We start from the raw sequence: 16,490 nt of genomic DNA, 5'->3' as shown, positions 1-16,490 counted from the left end.
ATACTAATGGTTACAGTTTATTACATCAAAAGGATTAAAGATTAAAATCAGCAATGAAAAAAAGTGTGTAGGGCAAAGTTCAGGAGACACCAGGCCTAAGTTTCTAGTTGTCCTATCCCAGTAGTCATGGGGACAGTGTTCAGTTCTTCCAGCAACAACTTGTGACAGCCTGCTTGGTATATTGCTTTGTTGTTGTTGTTTAATTGCTCAGTCATGTCTGGCTGTGACCCCACAGACTGCAGCACACCTTGCTTGCATGTCCTTCACCATCTCCTAGAGCTTGCTCAAACTCATGTCCATTGAGTCAGTTATGCCATCCAACCATCTCATCCTCTGTTGTCCCCTTTCCCTCCTGCCTTCAATCTTTCCCAGCAACAGAGTCTTTTCCAGTGAGTCAGTTCTTTGCATCAGATGGCCAAAGTATTGGCGCTTCAGCTTCAGCATCAGTCCTTCTAAAGAATATCCTTTAGGATTGACTGATTTGATCTCCTTGCAGTCCAAGGGACTCTCAAGAGTCTTTTCCAACATCACAGTTTGAAAGCATCGATTCTTTGGTGCTCAGCCTTCTTTATGGTCCAACTCTCACATCCATACATGACTACTGGAAAAACTATAGCTTTGACTATGTGGACATTTGTCAGCAAAGTCATGTCTCTGCTTTTTAATATGCTTTCTAGGTTGGTCATAGATTTTCTTCCAAGGAGCAAGTGTCTTTTAATTTCATGACTGCAGTCACTGTTCACAGTGATTTTGGAGCCAAAGAAAAGTGTCACTGTTTTCCATTGTTTCCCCGTCTATATGTGATGAAGTGATGGAACCAGATGCCATGATCTTAGTTTTCTGAATGTTGAGTTTTAAGCCAGTTTTTTCACTCTCTTCTTTCACCTTCATCAAGAGGCTCTTTAGGTCCTCTTCACTTTCTGCCATAAGGGTGGTGTCATCTGCATATCTGAGGTTATTGACATTTCTCCCGACAATTTTGATTCCAGCTTGTGCCTCACCCAGCCTGCATTTCGTATGCTATACTCTGCGTATAAGTTAAATAAACAGGTTGACGATATTTAGCCTTGACACACTCTTTTCCCAATTTAGAAACTGTCTGTTGTTCCATGTTCAATTCTAACTATTGCTTCTTGACCTGCATACAGGTTTCTCAGGTGGCAGGTAGGATGGTCTGATATTTCCATCTCTTGAAGAACTTTCCACAGTTTGTTGTGATCCCCATGGTCAAAGGTTTTAGTGTAGTCAATGAAGCAGCAATAGATTTTTTTTCTGGAATTCTCTTGCTTTTTCTATGATCCAATGTTTGTTGGCAATTTGATCTCTGCTTCCTCTGCCTTTTCTAAATACAGCTTAAACATCTGGAAGTTCTCGGTTCACTCTTGGTACTGTTGAAGCCTAGCTTGGAGGATTTTAAGCATGATCTTGCTATCATGTGAAATGAGTGCATTGTGTGGTAGTTTGAGCATTCTTTGGGCATTGCCTTTCTTTGGTATTGGAGTGAAAACTGACCTTTTCCAGTTCTATGGCCACTTGTGAGTTTTCCAAATTTGCTGGTATATTGAGTACAGCACTTTCACACCATTATCTTTTAGGATTTGAAATAGCTCAGCTGAAATCCATCACCTCCACTAGCTTTATTTATGGTGATGCTTATCAGCATAGTTATCTGAACCTTGGTATCTAGTGCTTTTCTTGGGTGGTCATGTAGGTATGACTGACAACCTATATGGCAGGCCTTATTCTCCATTCTCTCTAGAGGTCAAGCTGATACCACATGACCCTAGGTCCCTATCATAAATCTTATTGTTAGCATAGACTATCTGATGTGGTCCAAGGTCCTTAGATAAACAAAGTAGTCCTATCAGACACGGTATTCCAAGGCTTAGAGGTTACTTTCTAGGAGCCAAGGGAAGCCAAATTCTTTTTTGGAAGGTAAAGAGTATATAGTCAACTCAGATCTGTTGAGTCAATACTCTGCTGCACAGTATTAATTATAAACATAGGAGCTTCAAGAGATTTCACATTAAGTATGGATTTTTGTGCTCTCTTGAAAAACCAGATGATCTGGCCCATATGTTAATCTGGATGCCACTGACGGGAGCTGAGCCACATTCTTTGCTTTGGAAAAGGCATGTGCTTTCTAAAGATTACCAGAGTCCTTCAGTATTACACCCAGTTTGTTTCACAGAACAGTATTGTAACTGAAAGTGGGGGCTGACTGCTCACTACTCAAAAAGCAATAAAGAGGCAAGCTTGGTGGAAAAGAAAGTTTGCTTTATTTTGGAGGCCAGCAATCAGTGGGGAGGGAAGACTTGTATCCAAAGGCTGTTCCCGTACCTGATAATCACTGGGCAAGAGCTTTCATAGATGGAGGGAGGGGCCACATACAGAACCAACACAACCAGTTCTGACAGTCGTCTTGAAATTGGTCATCGGTGGTCTGACCAGCATCACCTGATGGTTTTAAGTACAGTTAATATTCAGTTCCATGGTTGCTGTGTTCCCATTTCTTTGAGGCGAATTTTCATAATGGTGGCAGCTTATGTGATGGCTCCAGTCTGGTCATCATGTAGTTAACTTCTTCCACGTGGTAGGGATTTCAGTATCCATCCAGGATATGGATCAGAATGATATCTATTGACCTTGGGGAGGAACTAAAGGTCCTTGACTATGCTTAATGATTGCTGCTTCTAAGTCACTTCAGTCGTGTCCGACTCTGTGTGACCCCATAGATGGCAGCCTGCCAGGCTCCTCCGTCCCTGGAATTCTCTAGGCAAGAACACTGGAGTGGGTTGCCATTTCCTTCTCCAATGCATGAAAGTGAAAAGTGAAAGGGAAGTTGCTCAGTCGTGTCTGACTCCTTGTGACCCCATGGACTGCAGCCCACCAGGTTCCTCCGTCCATGAGATTTTCCAGGCAAGAGTACTAGAGTGGGGTGCCATCACCTTCTCCGATGCTTAATGACTACACTATTATAATTTAGTCTTGCTGAACTGTTTTCCTTTGTTTCTGCATTTTTTCACTTCTCTGATTAAATTTATTCTTTGGCTATAGTTTTTCCACAGACTAGGCAGGAAGAGGACTTGGGGGAAGGACCAGAGGGTCTTATTCCATTTCAAAATGACTTGCATGGCTCTTAAAAGCATTGGGTTATAGATGGTTTGCAAACTAAGAGATTTGTTGAAGACTGAGAATCATAAAAAAAAATATTATTCTCTTACCTCCTGGATTTGTCATGCATCTCTTCGGGGTGCTTTTCTATGCTACTCTGTTCATCATTTCTTTGCTTAACCCATGGGGTAAATTGTTATTCTGAGAAACATTGTCATTATCCAAATAAAAGAATCAGAAGATTAGAGTAATAGTTTAAATTTCTTGTTTTAATCTGCAGACTAAAAATAATTTCTTTGCAGTTGTCTATTTCTTATAAACTCATTCATTCCTTTCTCTTACTACTCTTACCAGAATTAAAGAAATCAATATTGTTGTTTATTTTAGTCAATATCACGTAAAAGTTTTAGCTTGGGAACCAGGACATCAATTTTAGATTGCATATGACTACTTGTAACACTTTTTGGGGAGAACTGTCATAAGTTCAGTTCAGTTCAGTCACTCAGTTGTGTCCAACTCTTTGCGACCCCATGCAGCATGCCAGGCCTCCCTGTCCATCACCAACTTCCGGAGTTCACCCAAACTCATGTCCATTGAGTCGGTGATGCCATCCAACCATCTCATCCTCTGTCGTCCCCTTCTCCTCCTGCTCCCAATCCTTCCCAGCATCAGGGTCTTTTCCAATGAGTCAACTCTTCGCATGAGGTGGACAAAGTATTGGAGTTTCAGCTTCAGCATCACTCCTTCCAATGAATACCTAGGACTGATCTCCTTCAGAATGGACTGGTTGGATCTCCTTGCAGTCCAAGGGATTCTCAAGAGTCTTTTCCAACACCACAGTTCAAAAGCATCAATTCTTTGGCACTCAGTTTTCTTCACAGTCCAACTCTCACATCCATTCATGACCACACATGACCACACCATAGCCTTGACTAGAAGGACCTTTCTTGGCAAAGTAATGTCTCTGCTTTTTAATACGCTGCCTAGGTTGGTCCTAACTTTCCTTCCAAGGAGTAAGCGTCTTTTAATTTCATGGCTGCAATCACCATCTGCAGTGATTTTGGAGCCCCCAAAATAAAGTCTGACACTGTTTCCACTGTTTCCTCATCTATTTCCCATGAAGTGATGGGACCAGATGCCATGATCTTAGTTTTCTGAATGTTTTGCTTTAAGCCAATTTTTTCACTCTCTTCTTTCACTTTCATCAAGAGGCTTTTTACTCTCCTGCAATCTGGCTGCTGCTGCTGCTGCTGCTGCGTCGCTTCAGTCGTGTCCAACTCTGTACGACCCCATAAACGGCAGCCCACCAGGCTCCGCCATCCCTGGGATTCTCCAGGCAAGAACACTGGAGTTGGTTGCCATTTCCTTCTCCAACGCATGAAAGTGAAAAGTGAAAGTGAAGTCGCTCAGTCATGTCTGACTCCATGGACTTGCAGCCTACCAGGCTACCAGACTACCCCATGGACTTGCAGCCTACCAGGCTCCTCCATCCATGGGATTTTCCAGGCAAGAGTACTGGAGTCGGTTGCCATTGCCTTTTGCAGAACAAAAATGCCACACATTCAAGTATTTGTTAAATAGGCATTCTTCAGAAAATAGGCACAAAACGATTGTTTGGTAAACTTGATGAGTCCCAATCCTGTGTTCTTTCAGATTCTTTTGTTGCCTTAATCATAAGAACATTTTGTTAAGGCACACACCCATCAGTACCGAGGCAGGAGTAAGGCAACTGAATTCCTTCTAATCCAAGGCATCCAAGCAGGACCTTTAGGGAGCAAGCCTGAGCCCTACTCATAAAGGTGCAGGCCAGAAGCTTCTAAGATTCTCAGTCTCTGTTCAAGTATGTTTGAGGGTCATGAAAATAATTCATTTAATACACGTCTTGAATACCTTGAGCTCATTTCTAACATTTGTCTTGCTAATTAACAAACCAATAATTTCTCCAATAAAAACCATTTCCGATGCTTACTTCACTAGTTAACAAAGCCTCAGCTGTTGATGGAGATGTGGCTAACCAAATTGCCTGTAGTGGAGTGTGGCTTTTCTGAAATAACACTGACTGACTCTCCTTATAGTTTGAATTTTACAGAGTGATTGTAGAATTGAAGCTTGAACTGACTGGCACATTCATAAGAGCACACTGTCTCTGCTGAATTATTGTAAAATAAATTACAAATATCTTAACACCTTTCCAGATTTCTAGTGGTAATGATTTCTATATTACTCCTTGAAAAAGAAATATGACCTGTCCCCTACATGACTGAGCGACTTCACTTTCACTTTTCACTTTCATGCGTTGGAGAAGGAAATGGCAACCAACTCCAGTGTTCTTGCCTGGAGAATCCCAGGGATGGCGGAGCCTGGTGGGCTGCCGTTTATGGGGTCGTACAGAGTTGGACACGACTGAAGCGACGCAGCAGCAGCAGCAGCAGCAGCCAGATTGCAGGAGTTGCACTTAAAATATTCACATCTATAGATGTCTGTCATATTCTTAAACTCTGGGATCCTTGTGAAGAAAGGAGAGACTGTGTTAGTGAGTTGGTGGCTTTTACAGTTTAACTCTTTTGCTGATACTTATTTTAAGGAAAAAAATGCCAAATTTTAAACTTAAAAAGTAATGATTAATAAAGGAATATGACTTATATTACATAGAGCTTAAGGTTGTTAAGCAATAACTCATAATGAAAAATTAGCACCCAGAATGTAAGGTAAAAAAATCACAGGTTGCAGCAGCTTATTTGACTGGCTTTGAGATTTGCTCTTCATAACAATGGGCAAAACAATTATTAAAAAATCTAAGAAATATTGTGTTAATCTTAGTGCAGTAATGTAAAAGCAAGGTCTTTCCCTTGAGTTAGTAATTATCAAGAAGTGAAAGTTCCCTTTATAGCTATGTCCTTAGAGCCATTAAAAAGTCAGCTTTATTACTGAAAGTCCTGCAGGAAAGTTAAATTTGTTATTAAGGCTCTGGAATTCTCTAACTCTCAATCTCTTTTTCCCTCCATTAAAACCGTTATTTTTACAGCATGGTTTTGGGTAATTGTTTTTTAGGAACATAAGGATCACATTATAGTAGAAGAGATGGTATTTAATGCAACATTAACAGTATATATAGGACTAGAAAGAGGAGGAGGATTTCTGAATATTTGAGTCATTTCCTTTAAACCTTGTGATTTCATCTTTCAAGTAGACTTTTATCTTATTTATGGTTCATTCTTTCGATGTTTAAAAACAGAATGATTTTTCTTTCTTAAAACTTATATCACACAATGGGTACTTGAGCTTACTGTTTGTTATAAACACAATATTAAATATTACATTTTGTATATTTGTACAGTCAGTTGTGTATAATACACATATGGTTATACCCTTGCATATACCCAGTTGTGAATCTAGTTTTCTTCTCCAAAGAGTTCTTCCTTCACATGTTCAAATTAAATCCATTTTAGGATTTCTCCTCTTTGCCTGCTCATTCAACAGCATTCACATTGAAAGATAAAAGTGATTTGGAACATATATAAAATACAGTGGGTAAAGGAGCAGTGAAAAAAAAAAAATTGGAAAGAAATTCTGTCAGGAAAAGGGATGTTTTATGTGCAGGAACTCCAGAAGGCAGTAAGATGTTGGGTAGTATTTCTCCATCATTTGAAGGAAAGTCATAAAATGTGTTAATCATTAAGGGAACCAAACCCTTTTGGATACCTCATTCATGTGCTATCTTTAAATAAATCTGAAGCTGGTGCTTGTTCTGTTAGTGATTTCCTGTCTACAATGGGGAAAAGAGGTACTATTTTAAATTATGTTATAGTGAAACCCTTGTTGGTAGGGCACATTGCCTTCGAGAACCACTTTGCTATTTTGATTTCAGGGATGTTAACAGTGTATTTTATCAGTTTTGAAAGGTTTCCAGTTAAAGGTTTAATGAGGGTGAGGCTGAAGGGTGAAAGGGACAAAATGGAATAGGTCCCCAAATTCTCTTTCCAACACTAGCTAGAAAGCGCTCTGTACTTTGAATTCTCCCTTTAGGAAAAAAAAAAAAACCAAAAACAGAGAAAGTGTGATGTGTGGTTGTTTTTTTTTTTTAATATTCATCAACTGAATAGGAAAAAACAGAATTCCAGTTTTTTTTTCTTTTTTTTAAATTTTATTTTATTTAACTTTACAATATTGTATTGCTTTTGCCATATATCAAAATGAATCTGCCACAGGTATACATGTGTTCCCCATCCTGAACCCTCCTCCCTCCTCCCTCCCCATACCATCCCTCTGGGTCGTCCCCGTGCACCAGCCCCAAGCATCCAGTATCGTGCATCGAACCTGGACTGGCGACTCGTTTCATATATGATATTATACATATTTCAATGCCATTCTCCCAAATCATCCCACCCTCTTCCTCTCCCACAGAGTCCAAAAGACTGTTCTATACATCAGTGTCTCTTTTGCTGTCTCGTAAGCTGGAACAAGGAACTAGCCAGTTTTTTTTCATATAAAACTGTAAAGTCCCAGTATTTAGAAAAAAAGCCTCCAAGTTCATATTTAGATTAAGCCCAATGAATATATATCCATTGTTTGTATATTAAATTTTATTACTCTCCCAAGTACATCCCTTTACATAACCAGATACATTTCCTGAAAACTTCTGGCACATACATATAACTGGTAGTCATCTGTAGGATGATGATGGTGATGATCTGAAATTTTATTTTTGTAGGTGATCCATTGTAGAGTCTGGTGGTTATTAAATAGGTGATCCACTGTAGAGTCTGGTGGTTATTAAGCTACTTATCAGTTTCACAAAGGTTGCGGAGAAGTGAACAAAACTGTGAGCTCTGAGATCTTCATCATCTTCATCTTTGTATGACGAAGGTACCCTGGTATGGTTCCTGGTATTTACATAGTAGGGATTCAATAAATGTTTTAGATTGAGTAACTGGAAAAGAGGAATTCATAAACGGTGATCGACACCAGCATGAGACAAAAGCTTTGTCTCATTGAATGCTCAAACCTTTGAGGCAGATAACATTTTTATCTCAGTTTTATTAATGAGGAAACCTTGACTGGTGAGTTTCTGTAGCTTGTGCAGCATCACATAACATAAGAAATGGTGGAGCTGAAATTTGAAGGTACATTCTCTAACTGCCTGTTACACTAAATTGCTTTTGCCATGGCATTCTGAATACTTAAAAATTTTTAGAAGGAAAAAGTGAAAGTGTTAGTTGCTCAGTCGTGTCCGACTTATACAATCCATGGAATTCTCCAGGCCAGAATACTGAAGTGGGTAGCCTTTCCCTTCTCCATGGGATCTTCCTGACCCAGGGATCAAATGCAGGTCTCCCTCATTACGGGTGGGTTTTTTTTTTTTTTTACCAGCTGAGCCACAAGGGAAGCCCAAGAATACTGGAGCAGGTAGCCTATCCCTTCTCCAGTGAATCCTCCTGACAAAGGAATCAACCGGGGTCTCCCGCATTGCAGGTGGATTCTTTACCAACTGAACTATCAGGGAAGCCCTTAGAATGAAAGGGGAATTTCAAAGTTGGCCCTGAGAGTACTTTTGAGACCTAGTGGTTCTGCTATCCCAGCACAGTGATTGGTGCATAAAGATTTTAAATGATGTTTGAATGCTTTGAGTTTTTGCTTTGGGCAGGAGATTTTTTCTTTTTTTCCTTTTTTAATGCAAACATTTCCAAATGGGAAAGGCAGAAAAAAAGTCTCAGAAATCTTTATCCTGTCTTGAAGAGTCTTTTGGAAACATGGGAAGAAAATTTCCAGCCCTGTGAGGCAGGGGCTTGCATGTAGATACCAGCAATTGTTAGAGCCGATTACCACATTATGCTAATAATGACATCAACTTATTGTCTTTCAAATGTCTATGCAATTTTCAGTCTAAGTTTAGATTTTTGTTACATTAAACTGTTTCTGAAGCAGTTTCTAAGGAAACCTCCCAGGCAAGGCACTTTAGTTAATAATTAGAAAGTCATAATGTGTAAATTCAGTGAAACAGGCTGTGTGCCTAGAGGAAAATAGACAGGAAGGGGCAGTTTCAAAGGTATCAGCTAGAGGGGTTGCTATGTTTGATCCCTTTCCCAACAACCCTCCCGATAAACAAGTTTTCCAAGGTCCCCACGAACCTTTAAGGTCAAAACATAGGAACAGTTTTTCAGTTATCAAAATTTGCGTGCCAGCTCTGACCCCCAGCGATCTTGGAGCCTCGCTTCATCCCTGAACCCTCTCTCTTTCGGTCACCCCCTTCCTCCCCACCTCCCCACCCCCACACTGCACACAGGTGATTTCAGTGGTGGGATGGGGAATGTGTGAGAGTGTCAGGGCTTGGATATTCTCCAAGTATGCCAGCTCTGGGATTATTTTATCTGTTAAATTTCACTGAAATGCATGCAATCCCCCATTCTTTAACCTCATATCTTATGTCTGGTGGGGATGCAAAACAGTTCCTAATATTTTGGGCAAAATAATTTTTTTGTTGTTGTTGTTATCGGGCAACGGGATAGAGGTTGCAATATCCCTGACCACCCCTAGCTCTGAATTCCTGCCTCTACCCTTCTGAACTCTCTCTGCTCTGTATTTTGCTGTTCTCCATTCTATTCTTTGCTGACTTTCCCCAGATCAAAAACTACATCCTATTCTGTGATTCACAGCAATTCAATTTTCTGCAGCCATGACTGTGAATGTAACTCTAGACCTACTTATGCATATTTAAAAAAAAAAATCAACAAATCTTGCTAAATGTAACTTCTGCGTTGTTAGCAGCATGAAGCACCCTCAGAAGCTTTGAAATCACAGTTTTTCCTTTATCTTGGGCCAGCCCAAGTTCTTGGGCAGGACTTTCTCCTCCCTAGGAAGGCAAAAGGCCACAGTCCGTATTGTTTATTTTGTTAATAAAGAATACTCATTTCCCACGTTTCTTGTTTCCAGGCATAGAAACATTCAGTACTGCAGGGGAGGAAAATTTTTTTTCCTCTCCCCTTCTTTGGCTGGTGTAATAATCAAATTAACAGAACAGTTTGGACTGATTAACAGGACCAAACCAATTTAATTACATATGTACACGGCCTCATAAAAATATATGACCCTCAGGTAGTCAGACAGTTGAGGCTTATATGACATCCGGAGTTAAGGAAAAGTAAGTAGGGGTCTGGGACTTCAAAATGGAAGAAGACAATTCACAGGGAGATGGGAAAAGTAAATGTTTGGTCAACAAATATTTACCATGCATGCCATGCAGAGACAATGGAACACAGAGAGAAATTTGATCTTGAGACTTGGCCAGCTCCCCTCCAGCTTACCGCATCTAGCCCATATTCTTAGTATTATAGCCATCTATGGTGATAGTGCTTTGCCTGGACCAGGCCTTCTATCTAAATTCTAGGCAGTTAAGGGAGAGGTAAAAGTTTTTCTCAAATCTGCTGGGTCTTGGTTATTTTCAGCTCAAAATAGTCTACATACCAAAGTGACACATTTTGGGGAGACTTGTTCTGATCCTCGTAATTATGGTAATGCATTTGACCTCTCTTTGTCCCTTCATTTTGTTCTTTGGTGAATCTGGGACAAGCGACTGGGCTTGAGTGGCCCACATCCTTCCTCTGAGTCTTGGTGTTTGTGTTTGCCTGCCTAGAAGGACTGTACATCCCGCATTGGTCCCTCACCACCGCGGTCATGTTCCATTATTACCAATATCCTAAATCCCTAATGCCTGTTCCTCTCCCCTTGCAGTCTCAGAAGACAGTCTAATCTCTTTCTTTCTTTTTTTAAATTTTATTTTATTTTTAAACTTTACAATATTGTATTAGTTTTGCCAAATATCAAAATGAATCTGCCACAGGTATACCCGCGTTCCCCATCCTGAACCCTCCTCCCTCCTCCCTCCCCTACCATCCCTCTGGGTCGTCCCAGTGCACCGGCCCCAAGCATCCAATACCGTGCATCGAACCTGGACTGGCGACTCGTTTCATACATGATATTATACATGTTTCAATGCCATTCTCCCAAATCTCCCCACCTTCTCCCTCTGCCACAGAGTCCATAAGACTGATCTATACCTTGGTGTCTCTTTTGCTGTCTCGTACACAGGGTTATTGTTACCATCTTTCTAAATTCCATATATATGTGTTAGTATACTGTATTGGTGTTTTTCTTTCTGGCTTACTTCACTCTGTATAATAGGTTCCAGTTTCATCCATCTCATTAGAACTGATTCAAATGTATTCTTTTTAATGGCTGAGTAATACTCCATTGTGTATATGTACCACAGCTTTCTTATCCATTCATCTGCTGATGGACATCTAGGTTGCTTCCATGTCCTGGCTATTATAAACAGTGCTGCGATGAACACTGGGGTACACGTGTCTATTTCCCTTCTGGTTTCCTCAGTGTGTATGCCCAGCAGTGGGATTGCTGGATCATAAGGCAGTTCTATTTCCAGTTTTTTAAGGAATCTCCACACTGTTCTCCATAGTGGCTGTACTAGTTTGCATTTCCACCAACAGTGTAAGAGAGTTCCCTTTTCTCCACACCCTCTCCAGCATTTATTGCTTGTAGACTTATGGATTGCAGCCATTCTGACTGGCGTGAAATGGTACCTCATAGTGGTTTTGATTTGCATTTCTCTGATAATGAGTGATGTTGAGCATCTTTTCATGTGTTTGTTAGCCATCTGTATGTCTTCTTTGGAGAAATGTCTATTTAGTTTTTTGGCCCATTTTATGATTGGGTCATTTATTTTTCTGGAGTTGAGCTGTAGGAGTTGCTTGTATATTTTTGAGATTAGTTGTTTGTCCGTTGCTTCATTTGCTATTATTTTCTCCCATTCTGAAGCCTGCCTTTTCACCTTGCTAATAGTTTGCTTAGTTGTGCAGAAGCTTTTAAGGTTAATTAGGTCCCATTTGTTTATTTTTGCTTTTATTTCCAATATTCTGGGAGGTGGGTCATAGAGGATCCTGCTGTGATGTATGTCAGAGAGTGTTTTGCCTATGTTCTCCTCTAGGAGTTTTATAGTTTCTGGTCTTACGTTGAGATCTTTAATCCATTTTGAGTTTATTTTTGTGTATGGTGTTAGAAAGTGGTCTAGTTTCATTCTTTTACAAGTGGTTGACCAGTTTTCCCAGCACCACTTGTTAAAGAGATTGTCTTTAATCCATTGTATATTCTTGCCTCCTTTGTCAAAGATAAGGTGTCCATATGTGTGTGGATTTATCTCTGGGCTTTCTATTTTGTTCCATTGATCAATATTTCTGTCTTTGTGCCAGTACCATACTGTCTTGATAACTGTGGCTTTGTAATAGAGCCTGAAGTCAGGTAGGTTGATTCCTCCAGTTCCATTCTTATTTCTCAAGATCGCTTTGGCTATTCGAGGTTTTTTGTATTTCCATACAAATTGTGAAATTATTTGTTCTAGCTCTGTGAAGAATACCATTGGTAGCTTGATAGGGATTGCATTGAATCTATAAATTGCTTTGGGTAGTATACTCATTTTCACTATATTGATTCTTCCAATCCATGAACATGGTATATTTCTCCATCTATTAGTGTCCTCTTTGATTTCTTTCATCAGTGTTTTATAGTTTTCTATATATAGGTCTTTAGTTTCTTTAGGTAGATATATTCCTAAGTATTTTATTCTTTCTGTTGCAATGGTGAATGGAATTGTTTCTTTAATTTCTCTTTCAGTTTTCTCATTATTAGTGTATAGGAATGCAAGGGATTTCTGTGTGTTGATTTTATATCCTGCAACTTTACTATAATCATTGATTAGTTCTAGTAATTTTCTGGTGGAGTCTTTAGGGTTTTCAATGTAAAGGATCATGTCATCTGCAAACAGTGAGAGTTTTACTTCTTCTTTTCCAATTTGGATTCCTTTTATTTCTTTTTCTGCTCTGATTTTGTGGCCAAAACTTCCAAAACTATGTTGAATAGTAATGGTGAAAGTGGGCACCCTTGTCTTGTTCCAGACTTTAGAGGAAATGCTTTCAATTTTTCACCATTGAGGATAATGTTTGCTGTGGGTTTCTCATATATAGCTTTTATTATGTTGAGGTATGTTCCTTCTATTCCTGCTTTCTGGAGAGTTCTTATCATAAATGGATGTTGAATTTTGTCAAAGGCTTTCTCTGCATCTACTGAGATAATCATATGGTTTTTGTTTTTCAATTTGTTAATGTGGTGTATAACATTGATTGATTTGCGGATATTGAAGAATCCTTACATCCCTGGGGTAAAGCCCACTTGGTCATGGTGTATGATCTTTTTAATGTATTGTTGGATTCTGATTGCTAGAATTTTGTTAAGGATTTTTGCATCTATGTTCATCAGTGATATTGGCCTGTAGTTTTCTTTTTTTGTGGCATCTTTGTCAGGTTTTGGTATTAGGATGATGGTAGCCTCATAGAATGAGTTTGGAAGTTTACCTTCCTCTGCAATTTTCTGGAAGAGTTTGAGTAGGATAGGTGTTAGCTCTTCTCTAAATTTTTGGTAGAATTCAGCTGTGAAGCCGTCTGGACCTGGGGTTTTGTTTGCTGGAAGATTTTTGATTCCAGTTTCAATTTCCATGCTTGTGATGGGTCTGTTAAGATTTTCTATTTCTTCCTGGTCCAGTTTTGGAAAGTTGTACTTTCTAAGAATTTGTCCATTTCTTCCACGTTGTCCATTTTATTGGCATATAATTGTTGATAGTAGTCTCTTATGATCCTTTGTATTTCTGTAGTCTAATCTCTTTCAAAGGGAAAATCAAGCCAGTTGTGTCTTCCTTTGCCTTAAGTCATAAAACTCCTTCCCTTCTTTCTGCTAGCCTTCAAAGAAGGAGCTGCTCCACTCTTGGTGTAACCACTTTACATTGTTTTTAAATGAGGTTATTGATTGCTTTAAATTAATATTATTTAAAGCAATAAATTAAAGCTGAGGTTATTGATACTGCTTCTGGAAATCTTGATTCCAGCTTGTGCTTAATTCAGCCCAGCATTTCTCATGATGTACTCTGCATATAAGTTAAATAAGCAGGGTGACAATATACAGCCTTGATATACTCCTTTCCCAGTTTAATATTTAGAAATTTAATATTTATTGCTTTAAATAACCTCATGCCCTCAAGCTTGCCCTCAATAATAGGACATTACTCCATCAAGACAGTATATTAAAAAGCAGAGACATTACTTTGCCAACAAAGGTCCATCTAGTCAAGGCTATGGTTTTTCCAGTGGTCATGTATGGATGTGAGAGTTGGACTGTGAAGAAAGCTGAGCACTGAAGAATTGATGCTTTTGAACTGTGATGTTGGAGAAGACTCTTGAGAGTTCCTTGCACTGCAGGAGATCCAACCGGTCAATCCTAAAGGAAATCAGTCCTGAATATTCATTGGAAGGACTGATGCTGTGAAACTCCAATACTTTGGACACCTGATGTGAAGAACTGACTCATTGGAAAAGACCCTGATGCTGAGAAAGATTGAAGGAGGGAGAAGAAGGGGATGACAGAGGATGAGATGGTTGGATGGCATCACTGACTCGATGGACATGAGTTTGAGTGAGTTCCAGGAGTTTGTAATGGACGTGGAAGCCTGGTGTGCTGCAGTCCAAAGAGTGGACTAGGGTTGCATGCTGGGGTTGTAAAAAGTTGGACACAACTGAGTGACTGAACTGAACTGAATGCATTTATTCTGATAAAAGTCTCCACTGAATTCTTAATTACGAAGTCCAGTGAATCTTTTCCATTAATCATTCAACTTTCCTCTTTGCATCAACTCATTTATCAACTCTTTCTTGAAATCCCTTCTTGGGTCTCATGGCACTACTCCACTGTGTATTTTCTGAAATCTATTAGACTGGGGTTTCCATTCTACCTCTACCACTTGTTGTGAGGCTTAAACTTTCAAAAACTCAGTTTCACCATTTGTAAAATAGTGGTAACAACAGTATCCTTCTAATAGAGTTGATGGGAGAATAAAATAGAAAACAGTGCATGCTAAGCTGTCACCTAGTCCATGGTACTAAAAATCTTCGGTCCTACTGCTCCACTGAAATGGTACAAGGTAGGGCTCTGTGTCATTGAATCCCACACATTTTTCATGGTTATCATTTTGAATTATCATAATATTCAATACTTTTGTAAACCTTTAAAACATTCTCTTCTCTTGGTTTCCTGGATACCATAAGCTCTTGGTTTTCCTCCTACCCCTCTGCCCCCACTCCCACCTTCCCCTTCCAGTCATCTTTTCTGACTCATTTATTTAATATTCAAGTGGTTAGAGTTTCTTTTTTTGAATACATTATTATTATCATTTTGGCTGTGCCAGGTATTTGTTGCAGCATGCAGGCTCTTCATTGCTGCATGTGGGATATTTCTAGTTGTGGAGAGGAGCAGTTACTCTCTAGTTGAGGTGCAAGGGCATCTCTTGCTGCACAGGCAGTAGGGTGCGAGGGCTCAGTATTTGCAGCACACAGGCTTAGTTGCCTTATGTCATGTGGGATCTTAATTTGTGGACCAAGGATCTACTATGTGTTTCCTACATTGTCAGGTGGATCCTTAACAACTGGACCACCAGGAAAGTCCTTGCTGCTACTGCTGTTTAGTCGTTAAGTTGTGTCTGGCTGTTTGCAACCCCAAGGACAGAGGAGCCTGACAGGCTACTCTAGCCCACCAGGTCCCTCTGTCCATGGGATTTCCCAGGCAAGAATACTTGGATGGCCATTTCCTTCTCCAGGGGATCTTCCTGCCCCTGGGATTGAACCTGGGTCTCCTGTGTCACCTGCTTGACAGGCAGATTCTTTACCACTGTACCACTTGGGAAGTCCCAGGGAAGTCCCTAGAGTTTCTTAAAACCCTCTTATCTTCCCATGCTGTATTCTCTACCTAGGTGATTTCATCCATATTCATAAATTCAGTTCTCATCTATCCACTGATGACTCTTAAATTTATTTTTTCTAGCTAGCCCTGTCCTCTGAGCTGTAAAGCTATATATCAATCCATGTACTCCTGTATATCACAGGGTGTCCACAGACTCTCCACGTCTCAAACAAAACTGAAGTTGTTCTCTTCCCTCACCAAATCCTGACTTATCCAGAGTTTTCTAATATCACTGTTTTTCCCCAGAAATCTTTTCCACACTCATTAGTCTAGATCAAGCTCCCTGTTTCAGTGTTCATATCATCCTCTGTTTCTCTATCATAATATCATTACAGTCTTAATTGCATAAATAGTCATGCGGTATCTTCTTCCCCAGATAGTGCAAGCTGTATGACAGCTAATGTATCTTCTTGTTAACAACTAAATAAACAGCTTGCAGCCTTTTACCTTATATAAACAGTTTTTTTAATTTGAAGGATAATTCAATTATCTGATAATTGCTTTACAGAATTTTGTTGTTTTCTGCC

The 16,490-nt window shown here is 39.7% G+C and overlaps 1 long non-coding RNA gene across 1 annotated transcript in view; it reads left to right on the top strand.

Annotated features, from left to right (window-relative positions):
- The first annotated feature begins 7,807 nt into the window (after nt 1-7,807).
- The window catches only part of LOC133249682 (uncharacterized), a 177,763-nt gene continuing 169,080 nt past the window's right edge, over nt 7,808-16,490 (top strand). The window contains exon 1 of the long non-coding RNA XR_009737056.1: nt 7,808-7,988. This is a non-coding gene — a long non-coding RNA (uncharacterized LOC133249682). The remainder of the gene's footprint in view (nt 7,989-16,490) is intronic.

Source organism: Bos javanicus, chromosome 6 (assembly GCF_032452875.1).
Source record: "Bos javanicus breed banteng chromosome 6, ARS-OSU_banteng_1.0, whole genome shotgun sequence".
Taxonomy (NCBI): domain Eukaryota; kingdom Metazoa; phylum Chordata; class Mammalia; order Artiodactyla; family Bovidae; genus Bos; species Bos javanicus.
Note: the sequence above shows the minus strand (reverse complement) of the source record. Positions and strands in the feature narration are given on the sequence as shown.